General features: G+C 39.3%; 1 pseudogene; it reads left to right on the plus strand.

Moving 5' to 3' along the window:
• The first annotated feature begins 358 nt into the window (after positions 1-358).
• On the plus strand, positions 359-3,744 carry LOC137204044 (DNA replication complex GINS protein PSF2 pseudogene; annotated as a pseudogene).
• Positions 3,745-9,398: the final 5,654 nt, after the last annotated feature.

The raw sequence follows: 9,398 nt of genomic DNA on the forward strand, positions 1-9,398 counted from the left end.
ACAAAAGTTGAAGCCTTCTGATATCAAATAAACCAGCAACTGTGCAGTGTGATGATGCCAGCAGTATAGCTTTTTAAATATCGCCCAAAACCCTCCTAAATAATAAATCAGGAGTGTTAAAGAAGACAAAACAAACAAAACTATGGACAATATCCTCTACAAAACTAGGAACAAGGAATCCCCGTGAACTTAGGACAGGCATGAGTGTGGCCCAAACACCAAGAGCTGTGTGCCCTGAACAGCATAACAACTATGTGGTTGGAGCACTGAGGAGTGAAAGGGGCATACCCACTTATACCACAAGCCATGGGAACCAAATCTTACTCCAAAATAATCACAACCAAAATGAGATAACCCTATGGAGGCAGGGACTAAAGGATCTGGGAACAGCCTAAATGTCCTCACAGGATACAAGTTTCACAGAGAGCAAACAGCTTCTGAATGTGAGAAGATCAAACACAGCTGTGTCGGTGTAGGTTCTGGAGACATTCAGAGCAAATACTCATTTTCAGAAGTGAAAAACTTTACTCTCAAGGAACACTAGTGGAAATACATGCTAAGGTGAGTGGGTCAGGAACACTGAGTGTAAAAAAGAGAGTGAAGCTTCAGAGAGAGCATAGAGGCGCCCAAAGAATGCTAGTCGTGAAAAGTAGTATAAAGGCAAAATTACAAGGCTGAATCTGACAGGCCTACATGACTCAGGGTTGAAGAATGAAGTTGAAGACAGAAAATATTTCTGATCTACACATATCTATAAAAGACAGAAAAGCAACTACAGAAAGGCCTTTCCTTGAGTATTTCACATAAAAACAGAAAGGAAATTCTCAGTCCAAGGAGCTCTCCACAAGAACATCTTCCTAATAGCCTAAGAAAATACACGGCTTTGAAACGTGGGGTGTGGGAGCTTACAGGCTATAGTGTTTCAATCTGAAAAATAAATAGACATGGCAACAAACGTGCACACAAAAATGACCCTTCACGGCTGGAGGTTTTTAAAAGGCAAATTGTAAGAAACTTAAAATTGAATGACAGAAATATTACCTAATGTTAGGTAGTAATTTTAAATTAAATGTACAAAGAGTTTTAATGACTTGGGAAAATGCACCACAGCTTTAGGCTCTTCCAAATCATCGTGAGACAGTCCTAGAATTTTTATTCTGCTAACCAATTTAATGAATAGAATATTCCACAGCTATCTACTTCATAACCAAAATATCCACTGGGGTATCCTTGAAATGATTTCTCTGTGCCCTTAGAATACAAATTACCTCCACTCCTTCTTTTGCAAGAAGTTATATTTTTACTTAAATAAGTAATAAATTATATTTCTCTTTGTTAAAAAACACAACAAGGGCTTTCCTGGTGGTGAACTGGTTGAGAGTCCGCCTGCCGATGCAGGGGACACAGGTTCGTGCCCCGGTCCGGGAAGATCCCACATGCCGCGGAGCAGCTGGGCCCGTGAGCCATGGCCGCTGAGCCTGAGCGTCTGGAGCCTGAGCTCCGCAATGGGAGAGGCCACAGCAGTGAGAGGCCCGCGTACCGCAAAAAAAAAAACACACACAACAAAGCAAATGAGGCAAACATCTAGTACATGAAGCATAACGTGAAAGCCTCATTTACCACTACACCAGCCCCTGTTCCTTTTCTCAGAGGAAATCACAGGGTGAATCCTTCTATTCTACTCTCCACAAATTCATACAAATGCAAAATATATATACATAGGTATATGTTTTCATATGTTATATATGAAAATGTTATATATGAGACCTATGTATATAATTATATATACATATGTATATGTGTATACACACACACTCACATACACAGGCAAATACCAATCCAATGATGTCTTTACATAAAATTTCTGTCCATTATCAAAGACTTCAGCAATTTATTTCCCATCAACAGTGTTTGCTCACATTCTGGCCAAAAATAGTTCTTATCAATTACTTCAAATTTGTCAACCTTATGGAAGAGAAGTGTCTTTATTATTTTAATTTGCATTTAGAAGTGTAATAATTTTCATATGTTTATCAACCATTTGAGTATCTTCAACAATAAATTGGGACTTCCTTGGTGGTGCAGTGGTTAAGAATCCGCCTGCCAATGCAGGGCACACAGGTTCGAGCCCTAGTCCAGGAAGATCCCACATGCCACGGGGCAACTCAGCCCGTGCACCACAACTACTGAGCCTGCACTCCAGAGCCCGTGAGCCACAACTACCGAGCCCACGTGCCACAACTACTGAAGTCCGCGTGCCTAGAGCCTGTGCTCTGCAACAAGAGAAGCCACCGCAAGGAGAGGCTTGTGCCCCGCAACAAAGAGTAGCCCCCGCTCACCGCAACTAGAGAAAGCCTGTGAGCAGCAACAAAGACCCAACACAGCCAAAAATAAATAAATCAATTCATTAATAAAAATATAATGAATTGCCTGTTCATATCCATTATTCATTTTCCTATTTAACTGTTTATCTTTTTCCTTTAGATCCATACTTGCTCTTTATATTTATGCATATTTATCCATTATCTATTGATGTGTGGCCAACATTTTCTCCTGTTCTTTATTTTTGAAATATTTTAGTAGAAGTCTTAAATTTTTTATTAGATCAAATTTGCCAGTCAGTTTTTAAGGCTTTTGGGATTTGTGATTCTTTAATGAAGAAATTTTACCCCCTGTTATTTAAAAAAAATAATAATTGAATTATCTTCTCCTATTCTTTTTATTGTTCATGTACACATGATCTTTTCAACTTCCTGCATATAGTTTCTAGAAAAATATCCACTTTTCTGGATTTTTCCATTTGTTGCCACGCAATTTACCCATTATTTTTAATGTTTTAATCACTTCAATATTGATAACTAAAACAACCCTAATTTCTAATTTTAAATAGATTTATTCCATATTTCACTAAATCAGACTTGCCAAGGTTAACTCTATTTTACTTATTTTTTAAAAAGCATCAGCTTTTAGTTTTAGGCATAAAATAACTCTAAAAATAGTTAAGGGGGCGGGTCCTGCACCGTGGCAGGAAAGTGGCAGGAAAGCAGCCACCTCCGCGCATTTTCCTGGGAGCTGAGGGCGAGTCCCAGGCCTACCACTGGTGCCGCCAAGGACTTGGAATTTGTGGCTAAGAAGGAGCTGGTCCCCATTATCCCGAACTTCAGCCTGGACAAGATCTACCTCATTGGGGGCGACCTGGGCCCCTTCTGCCCTGTCTCCTCAGTGCAGGTGCCTGTGTGGCAGGCGATCAACCCAAACCCAAGAAGGGTCGGCTGCTTCTTCCCGAGTGGACGGACACAGAAAAGTTGGAGAAGATGAAGGATCATGAAGGAAAGGAAGAAACGTTCCCCCCAGACCTAGCCCTTACTCCAGGGGAACTTACCAAACTCCTACTAAATAAGGTTTCGGACAACATCCCGAAAGCAGATGAGATCTGGCCACTCGCTAGCCAAGCTCCGGGCGTCTGCCGACAGCTCAGTGAGACAACGGGTGACACGCGCCGAGCTGGATAACTTGACCTTGATGGAGGTCAACACCCCCGGGCTTTCCTCCCACCAGCTCCACTACAAACTCCGCACACACCTGCAACCTTCTGAAGGTGCCCAGTCTCAAGACTTCGAGGGAGAGACAGGTTCGTCCAGGCCCTTGTCTGAGGCAGGAGGCTCCCGGGTGGTGTGTGAGCGCTCAGGACTGGATAGAGAGACTCACATTTCTGGAGTTCTAGAACCACTTTTGAATGTCTGAAAAAAAAGTGCAGTGAAGCAAGGAACGGCTCTGTAACATTGTTAGAAAGCATTGTTAGAAAGGCTTGTGCTTAGTCCTCGACACGTGCTGTAATTCCACATCTGTACCTAGGAGCCAGCTGGCCTTTCATGCGGGAAAGAAAAAAAGCTTTGGCAGAACAAGCGGTTTCCCCCAGCAGGGCCTCAGGCTCTTGCTCGCAACTGTCATGCGCAGGTGAGTGGCCCTGGCTGGAAACTGTCATGCGTAGGTGAGTGCTGGGTGACGTCACTTGTTGCTTTCAAAGGATAGGGAGATAGCGGGAGTGCCGATGAGGCCGTGGCATTTTTCTTTTCCCTTTTTGATCCTGATCTCTTGAGCTAAATTTAGGATCTCCTACAGAGGTGGTTCACACAGAGGAGGAGAGCACATGAGTGGCTAGCGACGGTTGACCCATGTTTGTCCTCTAAGCTCTGATACACGATGAAGACGGAATAAAAAAAAAATTCAGCAATGCTTCGTTAATTCCTGTCTTTAATTTTATTAATTCTTTCATTCTATTTTCTTTAGTTTTATTTTATTATTTTCCTAGCATCTGAATTCATATGTTAATTCTTTTTCTTTTCCAGTTTTTCTTATTTTTAAATATACATATGTATTTGATTTATATGGTGTGTTTAAAATTTTATCTCTCTTCTGAATAGATTTTGAGCTTTTTAATAGCAAAATTACGCTGCCAATGACATCTGTGTTTTGATATTTACACACAGTCTGAGATTTGCCTATTAATAGAAAATTTCAAAGTGTTTAAATGTATTTTCATGATTAATATGTCGGGTCTTCTTTAATCTAGTTTCATGCTTTTGAGTTATTGTGCTTCCTTTACATTATACTTTATTTAATTTTTTCCTTTTCATTTTAAAGGTAAACATCCTGTTTTTGTTTTATAACTGTTAGGCTTGCATTTTTAAAATATTAAATTTCAAATATCTTTATGAATATTAGTATTTTAAGGGCCTATCCTGACCTCTTCCATGTAGAATGAGAAAATTACCAAACTCTTTTATTCCACTTCTACCCTTCCGTGCTTTCATTTTTTTTAAGAATCAGTACTTAAACCTTGATTATCTTTTTTTTTTTTTTTTTTTTTTTTTTGCGGTACTTGGGCCTCTCACTGTTGTGGCCTCTCCCGTTGCGGAGCACAGGCTCGGGACGCGCAGGCTCAGCAGCCATGGCTCACGGGCCCAGCCACTCCACGGCATGTGGGATCTTCCCGGACCGGGGCACGAACCAGCGTCGCCTGCATCGGCAGGTGGACTCTCAACCACTGTGCCACCAGGGAAGCCCCTTGATTATCATTTTTAAACTATTTTATCATTACAAGTTTGTTATAGTAATTTTGCAATTTTCCATCTTTTTTTCTGAACACAGTTTACAAATTCTTTGTTAAAATGTTTATTTAATTGTGCCTCACTGAACTTGAATATGACTTTAAATTGCTTGATAGTTGCTTGTTTTCAGAACAATATAAATGCTAGCTTTTTAGTCTTTCCCTTTACTTTTCCCAGTGAATATGGAAACTTGACTGGGTCCAGATCTCTTACATCACAACCTTTTCCCTTAAAATCCCTTATGTCAAGAATGGGTTTAGGAATGGTAACAGGATGGGAACTCCCTCAGCCTGAGCGTGGCTGAGCAAACGCCTTGGCAGTAGGTTTACCACACTAGTCACCTGACTGCAAACAGCCCCAAGCACTAAACATGCCACATTTCACTCCTCTGGGGCCATGTTGCAAAAGTGTTGGAAACTTCTGTGATAGATCTTGCTCTGTTGTTTTCTCTTCTTTATAAGTTTTGGAAAAGTTTGAAATCCAGGTATTTTTTCTTTCATTGTATTTAATTTTTTTTCCTTCATCCTAGATGCTTGTAGTTTCTTTTTTATTTTTAAATGTACAGACTTTTATCAGAATGTGTTTACATTCAGTTCCTTTTCATTTAAACTTGACAACTCATGGGCCATATGAGTTTACAGAGTGAGTTTATCCTGGGTGTTTTCTCTCATAATATTTTTACATTTTCTTTTAGGTCATTTGTTATGATTCTTCTTTAGGAAAACAACAAGTTTCCATATTTCGTTGTTTATCTTTTGTGTTTATCATCTTTCCATTAATTGTTTGCACCTCTTTTTGCTGTCCTATGCATTTTAGGCAACATCTTAAGTTAATCTTTTATGTAATTTTTGATCTTCTGCCATGTCAGTCCTATTCTTTACTTTGTCTACAACAGGTAAAAATTTTATTTCCACTTTTTAATAAATTTTATAACATTTTTATTTATTGTACTTAACCTTTATATTACTTTACATCTCTTGGCCCACACATTTTTTTCATCTCTATCACCTTATGTCATCTCTTTTCTGTATTGTCATATGTATAATGTTTTATAAAACTTGATTGGTTTCAAAATTTTATACTGATTAAACTACAATGAAATATGTATCTACTTATTATGTATGTATTATTTATCCTTTCTTTTTGTTATGAAATCTCTTCATAGGCTTTACTTTGTTTTCTTTTTTCTTCACATATGCCAGAGTGGTGATAATTCTATACAGGCATCTATTTTTCTGCAAAAACAGAGAACTATATGATTTAGGGACCTCTCATTCTCCAATTGAACACCACTGATTTCCTTGCATTTGATCTAAAGTTGGAAAGTTAGTTGACTGTCTGTTTTTTCAATTATCGAAAAGCCTGAGGAATACAGACAAAGAATTTTGTCCAGTGGGAAAGCTATCTTTCAGTGTTTCTGTAAATAGAAAAGTTAAAAATATCTTATGCTACACATCAGATCCAGCATCTGAGTGTTATTACCAACTGCCTCAAGAAAGAATTTCTGTGTTTTTAAAAAGAAAAAAAAAAACCTGTCAAAATCTGTTGTCATTCACACTCTACCTCTACCCTCCACCTAAGCTCAAGCCTTCTGGCATATCTACACTCAATTCCACCTGGTTGCCATCAACCTCACCAAAGAAGAGCCCTGAAGCTTTGGGCAGGTGCCTTTTCCTATCTAAAGTAAAAACTCTAAGCACCCATTTAAGTTTGTATGTAACTTAATTCCACGTTTTTTTTCTACTCAGGTAACTGTTCCTCAGACTCATATGAATACCTTGAATAAACACCAAATCTTGTCTTCTCTCTCCATTGTGCCCCAACATTGCTAGACAAATAATTGTTTGTTCAGTGTCTGCTTGCTTACTTGCCTGCACGGCTGATAGGTGGATTAGAGAAGTTCCTATTACCACGAGCAGTCTGGTGTTTGGGACCCCCATTTCAAATGTCGATTCATACTGCTGGTTTGGGGGATTCCTAAAGTTTGGAACCTGTGTGATTATATTTCAATACACCAGTAAAAGAAAAAACATGGCAATCATATCTCAGTACAAATCCCAATCCTTTATTCTATCTGATCAGGAATATCTGCTGTATTTCACTTTATCTCCTTTAAGGTGATAAAAAGATAAGTGACCAGTAAGGACTCTGTAGATACAGTAGTAACGTGACTTTAAAAAGAGAAGTAAGGGCTTCCCTGGTGGCGCAGTGGTTGAGAGTCCGCCTGCTGATGCAGAGGACACGGGTTCGTGCCCCGGTCCGGGAAGATCCCACATGCCGCGGAGCGGCTGGGCCCGTGAGCCATGGCCGCTGGGCCTGCACGTCCGGAGCCTATGCTCCGCAACGGGAGAGGCCACAACAGTGAGAGGCCCGTGTATCGCAAAAAAAAAAAAAAAAAAAAAAGAGAAGTAAGTATGGGCACCAGGTCAGAGGTGAGGTCTGTTCAGGGCAGAAAGACCTTTCCTGGTGGGCGATTTGGTCTGTGAATATCTAGTCCAGTGCTGGCCAATAGAACTTTTGGCAATGATGGACATGTTTTATATCTGTACATTTGATACAGTAGCCACATGTGGCTATTGAACCCTTGGAATATGCCAGAATGACTGAGAAAGTGTACTTTTAATTTTATTCAACTGTGATCAATTTTAGTTTAAATAGCCACATGCACTGAAGACCAAACAAAACTCCTGGTCAGATCCTTGACTTGTCTTTAATCAACTTTCCTCCCATACAATCCAATCCTCCAGTTATCCCCAGCTTACTTCAAGGAGATTTTGAAGCAAATTATTAACTTCCTTAGCTTTTTGTTTGTTTGTTTTTAGATAGATCACTCTAGATTTTAAAGGACCATGTGTGTTATATCTGGAAGATTGAAGGAAGGAAGTATCAACCTCTTTCCTCCAGGAATTCTGAGTCTTGTCTCACAGCTACGACACAACTTATGGTCAAATATGAGTTCGCTGGAAGACTCGGGGGCCCTATAAGTTTGACAAGGATTTTAGGAAGGAACTGGACTCTTTTATCTTCACATTGTCTTTTCTTCCCCCCGCTAAGTCTCTTCCATTTATGGAAGAGTCAGCCATCAGTGAACTCAGTAGTCCTCATCCACCCTTCCCTAAAACTAGCAAAATCTGTTCTTGTAAAAACAAACACCTAAACCTCATGCTGTTTGTTAAGTGTGTGAGGAGATTTACTATAGCAGATATTCAACTTCTAATATCACTGTTTCCGTAAAATTCTGCATTTCCACTGCTACTTATCATATTCTACTTTTAAGGAAAAAACTTTTTGCCTAATGACCTATTTTATGCAGAGCATGTGGTTGAAATTAAAGTCCTACTGTTCATTCTACATACAAAATATTTTTCATCTTGGGAAAAACATTGATTACTCCCCGAGAACACTGCTGCACAGTAGTTATTACTTTATCATTTTGCAGATGAAGAGGGAGAAGAGGAAATGAATAAAGACTAAAAGGAGAACATCTGTGTGTGGAGCCCTAGCTGGAATCAAAGTTAGACTTTTAAGGTCTGTGATTTTTCATCTCAACCTCAGACCTGTCCTCACTCTATATAAAGTTATAACTATAATTCACTCTCAATTAACTGAGTATATTTTACATAGTTAACCTAAACTCTTTCCAACAAACAGCCTTCCGAATGAAAAAAGAAAGAAAGAAGCTAATAAGACTAGCCACATTGTGCTGTTAATTGCTGTCAAATGTTGTGTTGACTTGTTCCATGGGAAGGACTCGGAAGTAAATATGTGTGGAACAGGGATATTGCTACTTCCTTCCTCCACCCTGGTTTAGTCACCTGGAAAATATCACGAAACCACTCAGTCCTTATGTACCATCACAGGATTTATAAATCATCCACAAAAATGGCTGCTTCTGCCCCCAAATCTCTGTGTAACTATACATAATGGTATGTGGATGGGTGGGCATAGGGGGCTTGTAACTATTTAGGGAATCTTTAGGTTCATAAGAAAGAGAGGAAGTTGTTTCTCTTTTGAGAAACATCTTTGAAGGTTTTATTCCAGAGGAACATCCTCGTTATAAATATCCTGTCCACTTGATTTCACCTATCCTGATGCCTAAAATTTTGCCAAATAGAATTGCATTTTAGTTAACAATAATTCTGTTTTAAAATCCAAATATCTTTCAGAATATTGTAGGTCTGTCCATTCACCAACACATCAGCAAGCTTTGTTAGAGAAATTTGATTTTTAATTTGTGGGAGCTGCAGAATAACTGCAGAGTATGCAGTAGAACAGGCCTGGATAACC

The sequence above is a fragment of the Pseudorca crassidens genome, chromosome 12, assembly GCF_039906515.1.
Source record: "Pseudorca crassidens isolate mPseCra1 chromosome 12, mPseCra1.hap1, whole genome shotgun sequence".
Lineage (NCBI taxonomy): Eukaryota > Metazoa > Chordata > Mammalia > Artiodactyla > Delphinidae > Pseudorca > Pseudorca crassidens.